The sequence below is a fragment of the Arvicanthis niloticus genome, chromosome 4 (assembly GCF_011762505.2).
Source record: "Arvicanthis niloticus isolate mArvNil1 chromosome 4, mArvNil1.pat.X, whole genome shotgun sequence".
Classification (NCBI taxonomy): Eukaryota; Metazoa; Chordata; class Mammalia; order Rodentia; family Muridae; genus Arvicanthis; species Arvicanthis niloticus.
The window spans coordinates 36,037,186-36,060,291 of NC_047661.1; the positions used below are offsets into that span (position 1 = coordinate 36,037,186).

Consider the following 23,106-nt stretch of genomic DNA (forward strand, 5'->3'; position numbering starts at 1 on the left):
ATTGGCTTCTCTGGCTCTGCCTAAGTACCGTCCTTCACATCATCATTGAACATTGGCTAACAGGTGAGGTCCTTTTAAGTGTTGTTCAGCAAACTTGTAGGGCTTCAATAGACCCATATCCCCATGCTTCCCCAATCTGCTTCGGTAAATTTATGGATGATACCTTCTGGTCTCTTGTGCCATTTGTACAGTTCCTTTCTTATTGGACACACAGTGTTCCTAGGACTGTGTTGGAACAGTTTTCTTCTAGTTATTTTTGTTTACATTTTCATATGTTATTTTTCACCAATTTTTGCTTATTCTGTTCTTCTGTAGCTTGCAATAAAATGAGTTCATTCGAACCGTATTGTCCCCTCAAGTTGTCTTGTTATTTGACAAAAGGATAAACAGGCTAGCTATAGTGGCACATGCCTGTCATTTGAACAACTCTCTAAATGCAAGAGTGAAGATGAACAGGCACCGAGTCGGAGTGCAGCTCTGGAGAAAGCAGGACAGGAAGCAAAGAGGCAAGTCTCAAGTCAGGAAGACTAGGTCAATCTCTGACCTCCAGCCCCACATGCATACACACACACACACACACACACACACACACACACACACACACACACACACGTATAGTCACATGTGAACATGATTATTCTCAACTCACTCTTCATTTGATGCTAGTCTTTATTCCAGAAAACACTCAGTGTGTAGACACACTGAATGTTAAACTCATCTGCTAGATGAACAAATAGATTGGTCTTGTCTCTGAGGAGAGTGGGAAGGAAGACCCAAATGTGCCGAGTTCCAGAGGTGGGTGGATTTGGCTTGACCATACCAGCCTGTATCACTAAAGAGACAGGAGCAAACAAACTGGACCCGAGGGAAGATGCTGGTCTGTAACTGGCACCAAAACACCGTATCTTTTAGACTGCAATTCCCAAAGCCCCCTCACAAATGCTTTCATTTTAATCAAGATGTTTGACTGGCAATTAAATATTTATGCATAAAGATTTATATGCATTTATTCAACAAGCATGTTTGTAACAGGTGCTATAATGGAAGCAAACCTCGTTAAGCCAGTGTGACTCAGCAGACACACTGATCGTGGATTCACTCATGAGAGCTGCACTAACAGGCTGGGCAGAGGTCGCTGCCTCTTACGAGCCAGGTGTAGAGCAACCACCAAAACATGCTTAAAATTTTAGGCACGCATCAAACTCCTATATCCTAAGAACAATAATCTTTTTAAAATTAATTTGGTTTTTACTTACTCATTTTTCCTCCCCCTCACTGCCCCCCCTCCCGGTCACCCCCTGCCACAAACCTTCCCCCATCCTCCCCTCTTCTTCTCCTTTGACTGTATGGGGACCCTCCTGGGTGTCCTTGGTACTTCAAGTCTCTGGGAGGCTAGATGCCTCTTCTCCTACTGAGGCCAGACAAGGGAGCCCAGCTAGAGGAACATATCCTGCAAGTAGGCAACAGCTTTTGGGACAGCCCCCACTCCAGTTGTTTGGGACCCAGACTGCACATCTGTTGCATATGTGCAGGTGGCCTAGGTCCAGCCTGTGTATGTTCTTTGGTTGGTGGTTCATTCTCTGAGGGTCCCAAAGGTCCACGTTAGTTGATTCCGTTGGTCTTCCTGTGGAGTTCCTATTCCTTTAGGGGCTGCAATCCTTCCTCCTATTCTTCCATAAGAGTCCCCAAGCTCCATCAACTGTGTGGTTGTGGGTGTATGCTTCTGACTGAGTCAGTTGGTGGGTGGAGTCTCTGAGAGGACAGCCATGCTAGACTCCTGTCTGCAAGCATAACAGAGTATCATTCATAGTGTCAGGGATTGGTGCTTGAACATGGGATGGATCTCAAGAGAACAATAATTTTAACAACTAATGTCAGCGCAGTCGTCAGTGTCTAAGGCTGCTGCACGTTCCAGTTAGCTCTCAACCTTCCTAAGGCTGCGGCCTTTACTACAGTTCCTCATGCTGTGGTGACCCCCAACCATCAAATTATTTTTGTTGCTATTGCATAACTGTAATGTTGCTACTGTTGTGAATCTTAATGCAAATGTGTTTTCCAAATGTCTTAGATGACCTTTGTGGAAGGGTCGTTCAACCTCCAAAGCGAGGGTGGCAGCCCGCGGGTTGCGAAATGCTGCATTATAGGATTGCATTGAGTGTAGTTCCACTAAGAACTGGATAAGAATCCAGTGGAAAAAAATGGATACTATTTTTATGGTTCTCTGTTCATGGATGAGGGCCCAGAAAGGCTAAGTGAGACTTTGTTTCATTCTTTGGCGATCACGTCAGCCCTTGTCTGTTCACAGGGTTAGTTCAGCCAACATTTGCATTCTGGGCACACCTTCTAGTACTATTTAAAAGGGATTCTTTGGAGAATGTGATCAGTGTGTAGCCTGTGTGAGGGCCAGAAGCATAGTTTAGTATTCTTGACCCCATTGCTTTTGTGAGGGGTTCCAGAACGTACCATTAGTAGCCATGTTGGTACTGCATTGTTACCACACAACCCAACGTTTTCCCGGCTCTTGCTCTGTACCGGGCGGCGTGAGAAGTGGTAGCTCTATTTCCTCTGCATGAATTCCTCTTAGGTGACTGTTGTTGTTATGGTCAGTATACAAAGGAGTAAATAGAGGCGCACAGAATCTTTATTTGTCACAAGATCCCGACAAATAGAGACCTAGCTAACAGGTAGCAATGCCAGGGTAACTGGTAAGGTACCTCATGGCAAGCTGCTCTCAACAGGGCAGCCCCGTCAGCCATAAGCACTCCTCCACCTCCCCAGGAAAAGTCTACAGCTCTGCCTACTCACAGTGTCCTGGGGTCAAGGCTGTGGAGTAGTGTGGAGGCTTTTCTGTGAGAACGGCAGCTCAAGGTCATTCTGGAATCTTCTGAGTGGCTCAAGATGGAGTGGGAAGATTTTTTTTTTAAAAAGATTTATTTATTTATTTTATGCATATGAGTACACTGTCACTCTCTTCAGAAACATCAGAAGAGGGCATTAAACCCCATTACAGATGGTTGTGAGCCACCATGTGGTTGCTGGGAATTGAACTCAGGACCTCTGGAAGAGCAGTCAGTGCTCTTAACTGCTGAGCCATCTCTCCAGCCCGATTTTTTTTTAAATCTCTCTATGTGAATAACTTGCTTTACATATAGATCCATGAGTAGTTTATTTTTCTGGTTTGATTTATTAAAAAAAATTACCGTCACTCAGGGCATTAGGGCTGATGTAAAGGGAACCTTTATCCAAGGTTGAATGGAACAAGCCTAATGCTTTAGAGTTAGAGAGTAGTTATCAAGGTTGCACTGCAAGCCATGCTGTGGTCTTCAGGACAGCAGTGATAACTGGTAAGGGCTAGCCTTCGTCACTTGAGTTCAGTAAAGATTAGGTGGGAAAGACAGCTGGGAGGTGACTGAGTGGCTAGCAGCTGATGCTCCTTCCTCCGTCCTGGATTGGTTAATCCTATGAAGTGGAAGGCATGTTCAACAGGAGCTCTAAATGCTGCCTACCTTCAGCAGCCAGTGAAACCAAGGAAGCCGTGTGGAGCCCTGGCTGACACTGAGATCTGGGTGCTGAGCCCAGTTCCCAACTCCGGGCTGAAGCTGGAGTCAGGGCCCACCAGAAGGTGCCTGTGCCATTTTAGAGATCACTTCTTGGGTACATGTGAGAGTGAGAGACCCTGGCCATCACATCTTTATTCAAATAGGACTCATCTACATGTACCATACATGTTTGGTCGATAAGCTGTTTAAATATCAGTGTATTTACGAACAGATGCGCAGATAATACTGCCTCTCGACATCCCTGGTTAGCATCCAACCTCCAGTAACTGAAGAACTAAAAGTTCCCAGCAGGCCCATCATTGTGCTCTAAGGGTGATGTTCAATATGTTTAAAAACACCCCCGATTTCAGGTAGACGAACAGGAGACAAGCAAATGGTCTCTTCTCCCAGGTAAGTCCGCCTTTATAGTCTTTCCCAGAAGCACGGGCCTCTCAGCTCCTATTTACGGCTCACTGGGTGCTGCTTCCTGCAGTGCAGGCTGGGTAATGTAGTTCCGTAGCTATCTAGCTTTATCCCTCCAAGAACATAATAATAGCGTGAAGCTCAAAATTACGAAGATTAAGCAATGAAGCAGAGGCGCTGAATAAGAAAAGAGCAGCTTATAAGCACGTTTAGCCACATTTGTTGTGGCTGCAGAGGAGAAGGCCTTGTTTTATACCTTAGTGTGAGTAACATTCTAAATCAAGGCATCTGGGAACGTTTTCCCACTATAATCTTTCCTTCTCTTTCTTTCCCTCCCTCTCTGGTTTGGGACATGGCGGGGGTGGAAGGAGAGGTATGTTCCCTCTTCAGTAAGAAAGAATTTATGTTATTTCTAGTTGCCAGGAAACGCCGTGGTAATTTTCTCTGTTGAACAGCCCGAGAACACACCTCCTAAACTGGGTGTGGTGGCCACACCTGCAACCCCAGCGCTCAGAAGGAGCAGGGAAGACGGACCTTAAGGTCCAGACTGTGCTATATTTAGTAAGGCCTTGAAACTAAGGAAGCTGGGGAGATAGCTTTCTTTGGGGTAGAGTGTCTGCCCAGCATATTTGATCCCCAGCACTGAAGGGAAAAAACAAAGCCCGAAGCAAAACACCCCTACAAACACAACCCACAACAAACAGACAAACAAACAAACAAACAAACAACTGTCAACTAAAAGGAATCCCCTCTTTAAAACAAAAATAAATACCCCTGCCTCCCCCATCTTCAAGTTGGTAGGAGTATACATGGGAAGGCGATTTGATAGTATTTAGCAAAACAGAAAATTCACCCACTATTTGATCCAACAAACCTACTTCCTGTAGTCTGTTCTAAGAAATTGCCCTTTGCCCGTGTGAATGTGTTCACACAAAGATACCGATTGTCCTGCAGGCTTCAAAGGGGGCAGTTTGGAAACCAAAGGGACACCCATCAATGGGGGATCTGTTACTCTACTTTCTGGTATATCCATTCTGAAGCAGGCTTACTGTATAGGCATCCGAAAATCTACAAACTCTCTGGAGAATCGGCAGGCTATACAGCTATTGGAAAGGATCTTGAGTAATGGGGCTTTTCAAAGAGTGTCTGTGGCTATGCTTGTGTGGAAGGGCTGGGCAGGACCCACACTGGCAATAGTGGGAGGCAGTGGGAAGAGCTTGAAGGCACTCTTCAGCCTCCCTCTCTATGTTGCTTAACTCTTTCAACCAGAATGTGTTCATGAATTATTTATGCAATTAAAAAACTCCCGTTGACAAACCTGTAGAGTCTGCTGGAGCTGGCGGGCTGGAGAGAGGCATCTTCCAGGAGTGGCAGATGAAAGATTGTTGCACTTTCAGCACGGCTTAAAAATAATGCGTTAAAATGAATGTAAATAACTTTTAATGCTTGCATAAGGAACACTGCCAAGGCTCAGCTACTTCTTGTTGTATGGCAGCTCCATTCTGAGTAGCAGGCATCTATTAACTTATTTAATTTACATGACAAGTTTGGCATTGATGCTATTGTGATTTCCTGTTTAATCGATGAAGAAACTGAGGCACGGGGAGGTGAAGTCGGTTATCCAAAGCAACACAGACACTCAGTGGGAGAATGGGGAGGGAGTCCAGTCAGGGTTGAAGCCCTTGCTTGACCATGAGCACACATGTCCCTTGGGTGACACAGCTCTGGGATGACAAGATCTGAATCACAAGTTCCCCATCTCCTTTGCCGTGGCCCAGAGCAGAAGTGAGAGTTGGAGAAGCAAACCTTGAATCAACTGCTGCTACCCTGACCCCTGGCTGGCTTCTTGTTCACTGTTGGCCAAGTGAAGAACCTATTCTAAGGCCTCCTCTTGATCCTTGCTTCCTCCTGAGGGAACAGCAGCTGCCCAAGGACAGAAGTGCTTTGCTCCGTTCCTGGTAATTACCACAGGCCTGCTGTACTATGCTCTTTCAGTATGTGTATGTGGATGGAACACTTTAAAAGAAAGGAGGGTAAGGACTAAGGCTTTCCAAGGACACGCTGTGTAATCAGGGGTGGTAGAGAAAGACGCTGAAGACAGTGGGCAAGACCTCTTCAGACATCTCACTGAAGTTCTGTAGGCGGGCCCTGCTCACCTCTTGGCCTTGCCTGGATGAATGACAGTGGGCTTGGGAGGTCTGGAGTTCTCACTGGTGTGCAGGAAATGACAGAGAATTGTTGAGTCCCAAGTCTCTGCCTGAGAGCAGCTGGAGGTGTTTTTCAGCTCAGCCTGGTCCAGGTACCAGGGAGGGCTTTCTGGGGGGACACCCTGGATGGACAGTGGCCATTGTTTTCTATGACCATTCAACCCTGGACTCTTCTGGTCTTGCTTTGGTCCCTGTCATCCCTATGCAGGAATATCGTTTTTCAATAAGGGACTTCAAAGACCCCCCCGACAGCTTCAGGTCGCCACATGCTTCCTTCTTGTGGTCTTAACTGTCCACTGTCTGCCTCCTTGGCCCCTCAGAGTCCTGTTCCTTTCCACAAAATTTGCTCAAATCTGCCTATGCTGAGTACCACGTTAGTGCTGTGCTTTAATGGAGAGCTGTCCCTGTGTCACCTCCTTCATACTCTGAGCCTCCTGAGGCCCCCATTAGAGAGGAGTAGGGGTGCCTAGGCAGGAATTGCCCTACAGTGCCAGCAAACATCTGGGAAAAATTGTTGTGCTCTTCAGTGGTCTCAGCCCCTCCTAGGGATGACATATGCCCCACCCTGGTGATGACATGTGTGACTTGGAATGGCACTGGATGTGACAGGCTTCTATGTAGAACCTCCCAGAGCAACTGTGGCTCTGCAGTTTTTCCTTGCTGGTGTAGATAAGGGGTGTGCCTCTCTGTCTGGCTCCAGGGGTCTGATGGTCTTTAGGTCTTTAGTTACAATAAACACATAATGGGAGCCAGGGAAATGCTTGTGAGTCTACGCCGCTAAGATTTGAGGGGTGTTTGTGGAACAATCTAGTAAGTCTGTAAAGACAATACACACTACGACGTTTCACTCCCAGAACATCCCTGGGGACGGCACACACATATCATCCCAATACTTAAGGTTTCTCCATCTTACAGACGCAGTCTGCATACTCCACGTCCAGGGGCGGTCATAGGGAGCAGGGCAAGAGGCAAGCTAATTACAAAAGGATTTTTATTTTTGCCTGTTTAGGGAAAATTTTTTTAAAGATTAAAAGATAACTAATTACAACTCTGACTTGAATTCCTTCTGGCCTCCCTCTCATCCCTTTTTACCCTCAGCTCCCCCAAGCCTGACACCAATTCCCCTAGAGTTGGCATCAGGAAGTGCCTAGGGTTTCCCTCAGTCCCATCCCACATCACTTATTTCTCCATTGGGGTAGGGGAGGGAGGATAGGGGGATCTCAGCCAGGTATGGTGATGGTACATGTCTATAATCTCAGTAGTAGGTGTCTGAGGCAGGAGGGACAATGCTACATAGCGAGATTCTGTCACAACAAACGACAGACAGACACAGTTGATAAGACTTGTCACCGAGTTCTATGTCTCCTCTTTAGGCTTCATGGGTAGTGACTGCCACTGCCGTGGGCCCTTGGAATTCCAACTTTTGGCATGTTGTAACTCAGACTGGGTGACCAGTTCAGATCCAATCCAAGAAAAGAGCAACCATCTTTCCTGGAAGGGAGAAAGAAGAGAAAATGGGTTGATACAAATCTCTTTGATGGGCAGGAAGAAGGACAGAAACAGTGCCCATCCCAAGTTAATATTTGCCTGGGTATAGTCACAACAATGAGCTTGCACTGCAAAATCTGTGCTTAGTATTTTAGATATAATTATCTTACTTTTTGTTAAGGAAACCCTGTTAAATAATGAAACCCCCCACTTTATAGTGCAACACTGAAAAGTGATGAACTTGACAGGAGACACGGCTGAGGTTCAGATCTGAGTCTATGTCCATGTGTTTACCTCACGTTCATTGTGTGAGTGGCTGGGGTCAGATCACTGCTCCTTCAGTGGCTTCCTGGAGACCCTGAGATATATTTTTAGGCCCCAAACATGTGCAGGAAGCCCTTCATGTCTGGCCCCTGGTCATTTGCTAAGCCATATCCTCTCTTACTTGCTTCCTTGTCTTTTAAAGGTGACTCCCTTAGGGTTCCAGTCTTGAATGGGGGTGGGCACTTTGTATGCCCCCCTCCCCCCATTTGTGTAGTCAGAGATGCTGATCTCCTGAGACTGTTGCCTTGAGGCCCCGGTCAGCTCCTTTAGATCCTTTCACGGCATCTTTGATTTCCCATGTGGCCCCAGGCTGTGACCTAGAGTTTATTCAGTGAACGTTTGTCTAATGAATGGGAAAGTGATGTTTATTGTTTCTTTTCATATTAAATGACTTGTCTGGTTGCCTTCACTCTCCAGATATGCTTTCTGGATTATAGTTTCAGGCTCTCTCTGGATTTGATATAAAATTACCATGGAGTGAAGACCTGTGATTTCTTCCTTAGTGCCTGGCATTTGCCTTTTGCATATTTACCAGATGAGATTTTCCATCTTCATCATATGCATACCAATTGTGGCTATTTGGATAAAAATGGGTCCCGTAGGCTCATTTATTTGAATGCTTGGTCTTCAATTTGTGGAACTGTTTGGGAAGAATTTAGGAAGTGTGCCACTGGGGATGGACTTTGAGGTTTCAGAATCCCACTCCATTCCCAGTTAGCTCTCTCTCTCTCTCTGCCTCCTGCTTGTGGATCAGAGGTAAGCTCTCAGCGACTGCTCCAGAGCCATGCATATCTGCCTGCTGCCATGCTTCTTGTTATGATGGTCATAAACTCTCACCCTCTGAAACCAAGAATCCCCAAATGAAATGCTTTCTTTTATAAGGTCTGCTACTGTCAAAGCAGTAGAAAAGTAACCAAGACATCATTTTTTTTTCTCTTGTTAAAACAAAAAACCTTAGGGACTTCTCATTTAGGAGACTCGGTTCCTCCTTTATGACTGTCAGGATAGACAGGTTACACACACAGAGATGATTCATCAAGAGCATCTCCTAAGAATGACGGATGACTTCCAGTGACTTCCAGCTCCTGTCCAGCTCCCTTGTTCTCCGTCCTCCCCCCCCCCCCCGTGCTCCCCTGGACTGCCAAAGTCTTCCTATAAAGAGAGACCTTTGATCTAGCAGTTGTTAGTGGGTGAGGGGATGGTTTGGGGTGGGTACACAGGTGGAGACAGCATGGTAGTTCCAGGCTTAGAGATTGTTCAGTAACTCATGTGAAGATTCATCACAAAGTCATAAAGTGAATCAGAAGGGTCATAACTACTCTTGAAGGACACAGTGTTTATGAGACGTTATTGTTTTTAAAGATAATTGTTTGCTCAGAAAATTTTTTTTATTTTTTTAAAATTTTGTTTTAAAGATTTATTTATTTTATTTATATGAGTACACTGTCGCTATCTTCAGACACACCAAAAGGGGGCATCAGATATCATTACAGATGCTTGTGAGCCACCATGTGGTTGCTGGGAATTGAACTCAGGACCTTTGGAAGAGCAGTGAGTGCTCTTAATCGCTGAGCCATCTCTCCAGCCCCGTTTGCTCAGAAAATTGAGAAAAAATTCCTGTCTGAAAACACCAATCACCTCTTCCCCCTAAAAGACTTTAGTCTATGGAGTTGCTGTAGAGTTCTGGAGTATTGGGTGGGGTAGTGCAGGGGCCCCAGAGCTGAGTGTTGGTCCCTTATTTCTTGGCCACATGTTGGGGTACTGGAGGTAGCCTCAGAGAAGGCTGACCTCAAATTATGTTGTCACGTGGTGAAGTGACTGCCATGCTTCATGTCTTTTTGGCCAGTTCCCTTTCACTTGCAGGACACAGTGTCCTGACCTTCCCTCCGGATCTTTGCCAACTGAGAGTTTCTAAGTCTAAGCAGTTTTCAGAGGCCAAAGCCCAAGCTGCCAGAACAGCTTCTCTGCTCTTCCCCTTCCAGCACCCCAGCACCATGGTTCCTCACTGGATAGGGCTGACTATGTAGACCCACTTTGTGTTTCTGGACATGTAGCTCTTGATCTTCTGAGCTATTTGACAGCTATTTTCAAAGTTGTCCCGAAGGGTCCGGTGGGGAGAGAAGGGGTGAGTGTGCACCATTCATACGACCTGTTCCAGAAACCGAAGGATGGAAGGACTGTCTGAAAAAACCGGTGAGCAAAAGGTGAAAGATCTGAACACAGGTGAGTGGACTGCGAAGCCCAGGATTCTGGACTGCACAGAGGCATGGGCCAGTTGGAGGACGGAAATATCTAGTGCCACACAGTGTGCATGCAAGGTGGGAACATAAGTCCTGCCTTGAGACCTCAAGTCTGCTGCTTTGCCTGACACCCTGCATTTAGTCTCCCTTCGGTCACTTCAGTGCTTTCCTTCCCAGTGGAATAAATTTCTAATTACTGAGACCTACCGACTTGGGAAGACCCACAAGATGTATGAACATCTGTAACAGTGGCAGAAAAGTAAAATTGCATATGTATAACACAGTGAAGTGACCCGAAACAAACAAACAATCCAACAACAATAGCACCAACACCCCAAAACTAGCTAATGTCCAAAGAACTACTTAATCTTTCTCCAGGGAGACTGTTTGGCAATTCAAAGATGGAAAAAAATTGACACCATCAAAGCATATTTGAATTCCAAGTGAAAAACATTTTACCAGATTTTAGAGAGAATTAAGAGGATGAAATGAAGTGTGAGGCTCTGTATGTGTGTGTGTATGTGCTTGTGGTATGTGTGTGTATGTGTGTCTGTGGTGTGTGAGTGTGAGGCTGTGTGGTGTGGTGTGTTTGTGTGTATGTGTGTGGTGTGTGTGAGTGTGTGAGGTTGTGTGGTGTATGTGTGTGTTTGTGTGTGAGTGTGAGGCTGTGTGGTGTGTTTGTGTGTATGTGTGTGGTGTGTGTGAGTGTGTGAGGTTGTGTGGTGTGTGTGTGTGTGGTGTGAGTGTGAGGTTGTGTGGTGTATGTGTGTATGTGTGTATGTGTTTGTGTGTGAGTGTGAGGCTGTGTGGTGTGGTGTGTTTGTGTGTATGTGTGTGGTGTATGTGAGTGTGTGAGGTTGTGTGGTGTGTGTGTGTGTGTGTGTGTGTATGAGCCTGTGAGCTCTGTTCTCAGTAACTCGGCAGCTGAGGTCAGGGCTAGCGCTTTTTCATTGGGAAAGTGAGGTTGAACCTTGTGTCCACATTACAGAATGAACCTTGGCACTTGATCTCAAGAACTTATTTCTGGGAGTTTAGCTTTTCCTCTGTTGATCTCTTTCCTTTGAGCATAGCATAGCACAAGCAAGGCACAGATTACCTAGCAGTCTCTCCACACAGAAAAGGAAGCCCAAACTAGTGTTTGAAACAAAGGAAAACTAAAGGCTCAGGTTTAATTTGGCTGAGGTGAATGGACTGGTTTAATATTTTTTTTTACCTGCCACTTGCAATTTTATTAATTTTCTTTACTTATGATAAGTTTATTACTAATCAGTTTGTTTTTTTCCCCCCGAGGCTATTGAATTAAAGTCTAGAGCTTAGAAGAAATAATCATGTTTTGTTATGGTTGCCAAATATTGCATAGGGGCATATTTATACTAAAAACTTATTTCTATGTTATTTGAACTCAAGATTTAACTGGAGTATTCTGTGTCTTAAGTTGCTAACTTTACCAGCTCCATTTGATCTACGTACTAAACCTATGCAATAAATATCTCCTGGAAAATTTCAGTTTGGGTAAGGATTTTGCAAACAAAATTATAGATTAGATTGTTGCTTTAAGGATATAAATGTCACTGGGCATCATGATGCCCACTTAATCTCAGCACTAAAGGGAGAGGCAGGCAGATCTCTGTGAGTTCCAGGCTAACCTGGTCTACATGGTGAGTTCTAGGACAGCCATGGCTTTGTAGTGAGACCCTGCCTCAACCCCCTACTTTATAAAAGGATCTGAGTGTCTATTTGTTGATTGAGAATTATAAACCTGGCCGGGCGGTGGTGGCGCACGCCTTTGATCCCAGCACTTGGGAGGCAGAGGCAGGTGGATTTCTGAGTTCGAGGCCAGCCTGGTCTACAGAGTGAGTTCCAGGACAGCCAGGGCTACACAGAGAAACCCTGTCTCAAAAAAAATTTTTTTTAAACCCAACCTGGATTTCTTTATACCTGACTAGTTTTGGGTACAGCATACTTATATATGCTTTATAGACTCATTGTTGAAACTGTTTTAAAATATCAACCCTTGTTCACCTTTCCTCAGGGAGCCACAAATGACAGTTTCTAGTGTTTTCTATCTCCTACTGTCCAGTTTCGAAGTGCATTGTCTGCTTGGTAGGTATGTGCATTTCAGGGCATTTGTGGCTTCTCCCCACTGTCTGTTTAGAAGGGTATCACTGCCTATTTGCTAGGTACTTATGTTGTATGGTATTTGAGGACGCTTTGAGTGAAAGGCCAGGTTGCTGTGAATTCTGAGAGAGTCATCCCTGCCTTTCTTGCCCATCACTCTGGAAGTCCCACCAATGGTGTAGATAACCACAGGAACAGTTACTGAACACATACTGTCTTGTGCCAATCATATCTGTGTTCTCTGCTGCATTATTTCATACCGTCCTACTGATCCTGACCCCCTAGTAAAATTATTTCAGGTTGAACATTTGTCATCGGAAAAATCTGAAATTCAGAGCACTCCAAAATCTAAACCTCTGTGAACACTGGTATGGTGTCCCGAATGCAAAACTCTACATTGGACATTGTGTGAAAAGCCACAGTAGTGACATTGTGTAAGGGGTAAATTAAAGCTTGATATTTCGGCGTGTGTCCCCTCCCAATATGACTCATTACACATATAAAAGGGTTAAATTGGAGAAAAATCCAAAACAAGATATAGTTTTGATGAGTCCAGGACCAGCTGGAGCTACCTAGTGAGACCCTGCCTTAAAAAAAGAAAAGTTTTTCTGATTCCGAACATTTCAGAATGAAGGGTGCAACCCGCACCTCCAACCATCTCACAGTGATGAAACAGAGCCCCAGTTAGATAGCTTATTTTTCATACATTATCACAGGCAATTATGAAAATGAGACTCAAATCCACGCCTGATTTCACTGTGATTCTTGCCCACATCCATTATTGTGAGCCTTGAGAAAAGTGGGAGCTTCAGATGGGCAGTTTTCTTTTGCCAACACCAACAAAGAAAGACTTCAAGGAGAATGGATGTCTGTGTCTTCCCTTAGGAGACGGGCTGTTGCTCCAAAGCCCTGAGTTTGATACCTAATCAGAATGGAAGGACATATTTAGGAACCTGCGATCTAACCTCTCTCTGTATAAGGATCACTTGATGATGGTGTATAGATCATACAGTCGTGTAAAGAGTCGTGGTTTGTGCTTGGAGGTTCAGACCCTGCTTCCAGTTCTGTGGTTCTGGATGGAGTCTGGACCACCGCATGGCACAGAGCTGCACTGGAGTGCCTAGGCAGACACATACAGAGGAACGGGGGTAAGATCGTGAGCAGCGTGTGTCTCAATTGTCTGTTTCCTCTAAGCTGGAAGAGAGTGAGGTACATAGTAAATATCCACAAAGTGATGAAGTCTACAGTGAGGGAAGGGTTTCAGGGGCATCCCAGGCTACTGAGAATGTTCAGCCAAGCGCCTACTCACGGCTAGAGTTTTCTTCTTGAAATAGAAATAGAAAGTAACCTGTGTAACAGGTTACTTTGATCTTCGGGCTCTCCATTTTCTCTGAGGGGTTGGTGGTGGCAACAAGCAGATTATTTATACTTGTGTACAGTGAAGTCTTTACTGTGTTCTGCCAGTGAAGCCTGAGTACAGATTCTTAGTGTGTGAATGAACGTCTCTGTGTTGCTACTTTGCACAGCTGACAGTGGAGATTAGAGTCGAGCTGTAAGCCTGTAAAAAGCCTTTGAAGGAAACCCTTAATGAGGAGCTGATCTGCTTAAACCCGAGTCTAATTACTTCAACAGCAACACTTCTATTTTGGATGCTTCCTATGAATAAGGTTTCTTTTATGCCATTGATGTAAGAGTAGTCCTTCCATCTGAGCAGGAAAAAAAAAAGCACCCACCACGTGGCCTGAACCATAGGCCCCAGTGAGAAGCCAATGGATCTCGTTTGCTTGAGCAGCTGGCTGGCTTTCAAAGGCCACCAGGAAGGAAAAACTTGGATCTCATATTGACAAGCCCTTGAAAATATGTCTATTTTTCCTCTGTGCTCCAGTCTATTCATGGGGAGTGACAGTCGAGCTGAGGTCGTGAACCTTTCAGCACAATGTCCTGTGGGTTTGTAAGAGACTGGTTATTGTGGTCATTTTAGCCACATAGACACATGTCATTTCAAAGTCCAGTATTCTATGGAAACCTTGTGGAACAGTCTGCCAATCATATTTTAGCAAGTGGTTTTGGGGGCATAATTCAAAGGGAGGCTGTTATGTAAGTTGTTCCCCCCATCATGGTGTAAAAAGATAACTGTCTTCCTTGTGTGTCTGCAGTTTCTGTATCAGGAGATCCAAATAAGTATAGTTACAGTTTAAAGAATCATTTCCTTAACAATATAGTACCACAACATATAGCATTATGTTGTATTAATTATTATAACACACTCAGAGATGGATTAAAGTCAGGACTGAGGTGTGCTCCAAGTGCTGTTTGAAGATGGGTCCCCCTCTCAGGTGTTTCGGTGTGCTGCACGGCTCCGAACAAGTGCTGTTGTTCCCCGCGTGCCTCCCGTGTCCCCTTTCGCCCATGGAAGAGAGACATGAGAGGCAGAATTTGGGTGGTTACCACAGCGAGGCTTTAATCTTGTATCGGCAGAAGTGAAGACCGCGGAAGGGCCAAAGACAGGAAGAGGCACAGCTTAAATACACCCTAGAGTGACGTGTTCACTTCTGATTGGCTGTTCACTCATCACCCAATATTACGCCTCGGGATTGGCCAGTGACTTTGGCGGGCTTTTTTTGCCTTTGCACCTGCACAGTTAATTGTTTACTAGTGGGGAGGACACGATGTCCGCGCCATCTTGGAATGGCGGATGTTGACACCCTCACTGCGGCTCCCAACATGCTGTAGTTAACACTTGGAGGAAGGTTATCAGTGATGACTGTACAGAGGATGAAAGAGCTCTGTGAGGGGACCACTGTGGGGAGCTGGGGTTGGTGCGGGGTTCTAAGAATGGACTACCCATCTGGTTCCTTCTAGGTCAGATAAACATGCTTAGAACCATTTAATTAACTGGAAGGATTCTGGTGGCTCATGGAGCCAGAGGACATACTGAAGGGAAAGGGGCAAGGACAGAGACTCTCAGTGAACGGGAAATGGTGGCACTAGGGGAAAGACTCAGCTTTACTGTCTGGTTGCATTTTAGTGCTCATGTTTCTTGATACAATGCTCTCACTTCTCCCAGAACTAAGACAGCAGAAGCATTCCCACAATCCTCTTGGAATCTTGGACCTCCTCCTCACCCTTTCTAGCTGCATACGGTCTTCTGAGCTACACACTCAGTGACTGTGTATTGAAGTAATTATTTAAAATGGCCACTGGTCAAGTTGACTATCTAAGCTGCGGTGGCTCTGCCTAGCTCAGCTGCCATGTTCTGGGGCCAGAGACCACGTGTGTGCTGCAGCTAGAAATGGCCAGCCAGAGACACCAGACCTTCCACCCACAAGAGGCCAGAGTGGGAGATGGCTCTGCCAATCTTCCACGCTGTCTCCACAAGGCTGGGCTTTGCTCAGACCATCTTGCCATTCACACAGACCCTGTATGAATGAAACTCTAATGCTTAAATATTAATCAAAGGCTTTATATATTTGGTAGTGCTCAATAACAGTATGCCTATACAATTTGAGGTGTTTCCCAAATAGCTAACCTAAATATAAGTTGTTACCCAGGACTGCTCTCCTTACCTGTGTGGCTCTCCATCCTCCTACCTCTCTGTTTCAACCTCTCTGTCTCACTAGCTCCTCCTCTTCCTTTTCCTCTTCCTTTCCTTACTCCTCTCACCTTAGCTCCTCCTACAACTGTGGGTAGGCATTGCTTCCTCCTTCATGTGGTGAGGTGAGGCCTTGTGTGATAGGGGTGGGTCAGATGTCAGGTGCAGTGGCTGAAGATGAAGACGAGGCTTTAACTGCTCAGGTTAGAAGCAGGGAGAAACATGAGGCTGCTGATGGTTGAGTCACTGGATTTAGGGTGAAAAGGCGACTACCATCTTGGTGCCTTTTTCCATTTGTGCTGCAATGACAGAATACCTTAAACGGAGGATGCAGAGTCCGGATCAGGGTTTTGAGGTTTGTTGTGGGTCTCCTAGCTCTGTATTCACATGCCAGAGGTAGGAGGATGAGAGATCAAACTTGATTTACAAGAGCTTTTAATCCTGTGTTTTTAAATTATATTATATTATATTATCTAAAACACATTTTTTTCTCCTCACATAATATATCTTGATTACGTTCCCTCTACTCCTCCTTGTTCCTCCCCATGTTGTCTCCCTTTCTGATCTACTCTCTTCCTGTCTCATATTAGAAAACAAACAGGCTTCTAAGGGATTATGAGATAATAATATGAGATAAGATAAAATAAAATAGGAGAAAATAAAACCTAACACACCGAAATAGGACAATCTAAACATACAGAAGGAAAAGAGTCCAAGAGAAGACCCCGGAAACAACAGATGACAAGGCCGACTCTTTCGCACTCTCAGGAATCTCATAAAAACACAAAACTGGAAGCTATACTCAAAGGATATGTAAGGTAAAAAAGAGGAAAAATATGTTTAGATAAAAAGTTAAAAATCCTGACACATTATGAGACAAAGAACCCCCAAAGGTGCCATTCAGTTTTTCTCTTGGCCATGGGCATTCAGCCTACCCTTAAAGAACCGTTTGTTTCTGCAGTGAGACTCCTTTGAAGAAAACTAACTTTTCATTTGCAAGGGGTTACCAATTGGAGCTAGCTTCTGGGTTAGGGGTGAATGCTTCTCCTTCAGCTCTTGGGCCCCATCAGGTGCAGCTGGGGCCAGACACCGAACTTTAATCTTGTTCATGATAATAAACGAAGGAGCAGCTTCCATGCTCCAAGAAGCCCCCTCCCCTCCATATGACCATACTAAAGATGGGTGAATTTTGGGGGTGGGTGGGTTAAGCTCAACATGAATTTTGGAGAAGGTAAAAGTTTTGAAAGCATGATACTTTTGTTTGCTATGCAGGAATAAGGGTCCTGGGCATGTATCTTTGGGGCTGTTAATTACAGCCTAAATTCAAAGCTCTGGCCCCTCCCATATTTTTGCCGAATTGGCTGAATCAGCTCAGCTGCCTGGTTACCAGAGCTCGTGGGGCTGTGGGAGGTGCAGCACTACGTGGGAAAGTGTGGGTTGGTGTGGTTACACCCTTGTGTGGTCTGCTCTGAGGAAGCCAGGTGCATGTTGGAGTGCTTTGCGTCTCATGATGAGCAACGAATATCGGAGTATCGTGTAGGGGACCATGGCAGGTCCTCCCGGGTTGGGTCTCAGTTATCTGCCTTTCTTTGTGCTGGTTCCTGGAGGCCAGAGCTGAGGCACCAGTGTGAGGGAGTCTGTGTGGGAAGAATGTTTGTCTGTAATGAACTGTGTGGTGAAACAATCCCATGCTCAATGGCCTTACAAGTACAGGTACTGGCAGTGTGCCGCTGGGGACCAGGCTCTCTGCTGCCACATTGCTCCTTTCTGTTTCGTTCTGGTCATTGTCTCAGCCAGGTGTTCTCAATCGGGAGCCTTTGTCAGGGTCACCCAGAGGGCTTTATTTATTTACTTTTTAATTCTCTCTCTCTCTCTCTCTCTCTCTCTCTCTGTGTGTGTGTGTGTGAGAGAGAGAGAGAGAGAGAGAGAGAGAGAGAGAGAGAGCATTCTCCACTGTATTTGGAGGGCTTCATAAAACCCAGATTTCAGGGCTGGAGAGATGGCTCAGAGAGAGGTCAAGAGCACTGACTGTTCTTTCAGAGGTCCTGAGTTCAATTCCCACCAGCCACAGGGCAGCTCACAACCATCTGTAATGAGATCTGATGTCCTCTTCTGGTGTGCCTGAAGACAGTGACAGTGTACACACAAACATAACAAAACAACAACAACAAGAAAATCATAGATTTCAGTGGTCCACATACAGACTTTCCTATTTACTAGGTTGGAATAAGAATCCATAGTTCGTCCATTCATTCATTCTTTCTTTCTTGGTATGTGCGTGATTAAGACAAGGTCTCTCACTGCACCAGGTAGGCTAGACTAGCTTACCACAGAGCCACCAAATCAAGGGTCTGCTTGTCTCTACTTCCCTTGAGATTACATGCACAGAACACCATAATACCTTTTTAATGTGGGTTCTGGAGACTGACCTCAGGTACCCCTTAGAGAAAGCCCCAGCCTCTACCTACAGTTACTAAGTGGGTAATGTGGAAGACTATACATGTGATGGACCAGAAAAGATTCAGTGGTTCAAGATGTCTCTGGTGAACACTTAAGCCATCTCCTCAGCCTGAAAATCTGCATTTTTGGCTGTTTTCCAGGTGATGTTGCAAGTCCAGCTTATAGGACTATAAATCTTGCCCAAGTGTCTACTACTACTGGGTATTCTCAAGCCAAGAAGGTATTGAACCTGGTAAGCAAGCCAGGAGACAAAATATTATCAAGCTTCTCAGATAGAGTCATGCTGGAGAAGTATAATACGAGGTAAGAGTTTGACCTGCAGTTTGGGAGCAGAAAGGATAGCAGCTGTTAGCTCTTTCTATTACGCCTGCCTTCTGCTGTGCTGCAGACAAGGTTATTTCTTCACATTTTATAATATGGAGAACTTTCCCATGGTTAACATGTAATATGAAGGCATGATGACAAAGTAATCCGTAATTTCCTACCTTCCTGCTACACTGGGAATAAGCATCATCTCAGGAAGAAGATGACCATGTAGTAGCCACCAGATGCTGAGCATGGTGGGGTTTGTACATATCCCTTCATGTGATTCTCAAACCCTGTGCCTTCTATATTATCTTTATTTCATGAATAAGGAGAGCAAGGTGCTGATTCATAAGAAAACACACCTAAGATCACAACGCGTTTAGAAGCCCCCAACTTTATGGTAGTTTGTCTTACAATTTTAGTACATTATGATCTTTCAAAAGCAACAGACCTTTGGTAGATGCTGGGTAGAGGCAATGAGTCCCAGGCCCTAGTGAACCCTGGCATCACGAGGGGAAGAAAACTCTGACACTCCACTGTGCTGTGTGGCTAAGCAGGGGCATTTGGTGGATTAGGTATCCCAAGTGCATTTGTGACTTAATGACTTTTTCAACTTGCTAAGAATCTATCAGAATGTCAATCCTTTGTTCAGTAGGGGAGAGTAATTTGCGGAGGCAAGACTTAAACACACACGTCATCCTTATCCCAAGCTGCTCTCTTGATTCACCACTGAAAATCCAGAGATTATTACAAAAACATGGAGTTCTTAAAACGAAATAGTACTTTTCGATTTAAAAGCAAAGTCAAATGTCAGGGTCCAGAATTATGATCATGGATACCTGGGAGTTGTAGATAAAGGAATGAAGGCCACAAAGAACAGGTAAATACACCAGTATCAATCAGATTGGCTGTTTAAGTTCTCTTAGGCCCACTTTAGTGATCGTTCAGGTAAAATCTTGGAAAACAGGAAGACCTGGTGAGTCTTCTGTGTAGTGTCTTGTTAACGGTTAACAGATGCTAGCTCGTGCTGTCACCATCATCATTATCATCACCATCTTTTCCTCCTCTACTGTCACTGTGTGTATCTCAGGGAGGGTGAGACCAGGAATTAGGTGAAGACCATAAGCAGCTAAATGGACCAAAAGGAAACCAACCAAAGAGGAAAGACATATGGCAGAGAGAAGACCACATCAGATCACAGAAGCTTCCTGAAAATTCTGGATTGCCACTTAGAAGGCAAGTATGACTTTATAGAAAAGGCAAACTAGAAAGACTGGGGGGGGGGGGGCGCGGGGGTAGGGAAAGGAAAGGTTCATTCTGTGAGAAGTACATGGTGAATTCTCATTGTCAGTCCAGAAGGTTAAGTTGAAAATTGGGTCCACCTTTGCTGAAATATAAACCGAGGAAAAGACTCTTAATCTGTTGGAGAAATCCTGCTGGGGTATTACTTAGGTAGTCAATTCTTGTGGTGATCCTTGAAAAACTTGGTGTGTGGGAGAGGACACGGATAGGGCAAGAACAGACATGCAGGTGACTGCCCAAGAAAGGACAGGTGACAAAAGGCAGGGCAGCCATGTAAGTTCCTTCCAAGTTGATTTCCATAGCACCGAAGGAAGAAACACCCAGTGAAAGGCTGGACTTCTCGTGGGAGGGTAAAGAGAGCCAAAGATGGACAACTGCCAACTGTCACAAAGCTGGGGAGATAAACAACTGGCCAGATGTTCGGGAGAAGACCTGTGTGACGACCTGAATTCATGCCAGTCATCTAGACGGATGAATAAACAACAGCCAACTGGGGCAGTTGAACTCCCGGGTCCTCCGGGTCGTGCTGCCGATGAGTGGTACACCTCAACACTTGATGATGAAACCCAAAGCCATTCCTGTTTCCGGAGTGTCAGTTAGAATTTTGGTAGCAAAACAAAAGCCTAGTGAGGAAGTGAGAGAGCGAGAGACCTCTCAGGAGCTAGTTGCAGACTGAAGCTCGATGTTCCAAACTGTGATTGATAGAGTGGCTCCAGGGTGCAGCCACCGGTGGAACATCCTGTTCCTGTCACTCTGAGAGCTGGAGGCATTAGCAGCCTGGTGATGTTGACTTGGCTTTTCTCTCCTGGAGGGCTGGCCTCTCCAGCCTGTTTCAGCATCCTGGGACTATGCTGCACAGGCTTCTTGGCACCATCCACAGACCTCTGAGCCCTCAACAGCCTCCCAGTTTACTGCTATGCTAAGAGAGTTAACTATGTGAGTTTTTTATTTGTTTGTTTGTTTTTCCCAGTCAATAGCAAGTAGCCCTGGACCATGTGGTTGTCTGTCTCTCTGTCCCTCAGGGAAGTTGCTGGGCAAGCAGTTAGCCTCTGCTCTGGCACCCCACTGTGTGACTAAGATGATCTTGGGTCAATGTCTGCCATCTGTCCTGTGATGGCAGGGCCTCTTCAGCCACCATCCCTGACTCCAGTTGAGTAAAGTTCTTTCTCTTGTCCCAAATGTTGAATTCAGTCAGTGTTTAAGTGTAGATACACATGGGAGAGAGGTAAAAATAAGCTTGCAAGTTAACAGAAACAAAACTTCAGCTCCCAGAAATCAAGACTAGCGGGCGCTTGCATGCTTCTAGGGTAGGCATTAACTGTGGAAGAAGGGTCTTGGGAATGTGAGCAACCCTGTAGAGGGTTGCTGACGTGTACAGGGGAAGCAGGAAGTAGGCCTGAGTGGCAGGAGAAGGAAAGGAGTTAAAGGCTCTTGACCCCAGCAATCTCAGGGTTCACTGGTGACAAAGGAAGCCATTGTCCCTTAGAGGTGTTGTAGGGGAGTGAAGCCAGAAGATAGAGCAGGGATGTGCCAGGGTTAGGACACGGTGACAATAGGAAGTTGACTATTAATAGAGACCTGGAGCATTGGTGGGAGAACTGGTTGAAGGAGGGAGGCCCTCTGCTTTGGGGAATTAAAAAAAGCAGCAGAGAACAGGAACTCCAAGAGGCGTGCCCCCCTCCCCCAACGATAAAAGGGCCACGGAAACTTGTTGAAATAACACTGAGTCCTTGGGTAACATGTCTTACAGGATGATTGACTAGAAAATATGGCTGACCTGAAAGTACAGCTTAGGGGACAGCTCCTAGATTGAACCGTTGATCTCTCTCTCTCTCTCTCTCTCTCTCTCTCTCTCTCTCTCTCTCTCTGTCTCTGTCTCTGTCTCTGTCTCTCTCTGTCTCCTCTCTTTTTGTCTGTCTTCTGTCTGTCTGTGCCTTTCTTTTTCTCTTTTATTTTTCAGCTGAAAATGCTTGACATTTGACAACATTCCTTTGGCTCAGCGTACTGTTCCATTTTGCATAACTAGGTGTCATCTCAAACCTAGAGCCATTGCCTGGGCAGGAGCTCCTGCCGTCCCCCTTTTTTTCTGATACTCCCAGCAGCTGCCTTCCTTGTTTGTGTCCCGTGACTCCCATATTACTCCAGAAATTACCACTGGGGACTTTGGCCACGAGATGGGCTCAATTATTAAGACTTGAAAAGTTGGAGCTTTGGAGGAGCACAAAATAAGAGCCCTATTAAAAAAAATCTCCTCTTGTGTTTTCCATTTTCTTTGGCTGTAGGTTGAAGACATAAACAAGCACGTCTTGAGCACTGGTTCTGGACAATGCAGCATTTTTATGAATAACCATACTATGGTTATAGCAGAATGTGTTAAGAACACTAAGAGGCATTGGGTGCTTTGTGAGTTGAGAGGAGAAGAGCTTTACTGTGCGTGTTGAATTGTAGGCAAGTACAAATTGTACCAAGGGAAGATAAATAATCTATTCCCTTTATAATAACATAATAAAGAAAATATTATTGACATGCCTGCCAAGGCTGCTGATACCTTTTGGGTGTTTTGAGAAAGCCTGATGTATAAATAACCATGGGCTGGTAGAACCACAGAATTCCGAGCACTACCAAAGAAGCTTGGCCTCCAACTCAGCCTCTGCATTTTTGCAAATTTATAAACAGATGTCCAAATAGGTTAAGTCAATTGCTCAAGATCACACAAGTAGCCAAGGCAGGGGCAAAGGTTAAGTCCCCTTACACACTCTCCCCAAAGTCCTTCTCACACGGGTGGGGTGACAGCAGCTACGCCTTGTCTACTAAACAACGTATTCCGAAATGAACGTCTTCCAACTCCTATCAGGGTGCCCTCATGGCATCTCTGGAACATTTCCACCTTTTCTGACAGCGCGATCTGAGTGATACTCTCCCAAGAACTTAGATGACCCAGAGGAAGAAAAGCGGAATGAGCAGGAGCATGTTGCTTTTATTTTCATGTTAAAAACAATGCTGAAGATGTTTTTTGTTTTTGTTTTTTTTTTTCTAATAGAAGTTGAGAATAGAATGTGTTTAGCAGAGGTTGTGGGGAATAAGAGAGATGGGAGATGAGCGAGGCT

The 23,106-nt window shown here is 45.3% G+C and overlaps 1 long non-coding RNA gene across 1 annotated transcript; it reads left to right on the plus strand.

Annotated features, from left to right (window-relative positions):
• Nucleotides 1–9,927: 9,927 nt before the first annotated feature.
• On the plus strand, nucleotides 9,928–22,523 carry LOC143441875 (uncharacterized). Its single transcript, XR_013109617.1, has 4 exons — nucleotides 9,928–10,204; nucleotides 18,532–18,694; nucleotides 19,788–19,933; nucleotides 22,282–22,523. It is a non-coding gene; the product is annotated as an uncharacterized LOC143441875 (long non-coding RNA).
• Nucleotides 22,524–23,106: the final 583 nt, after the last annotated feature.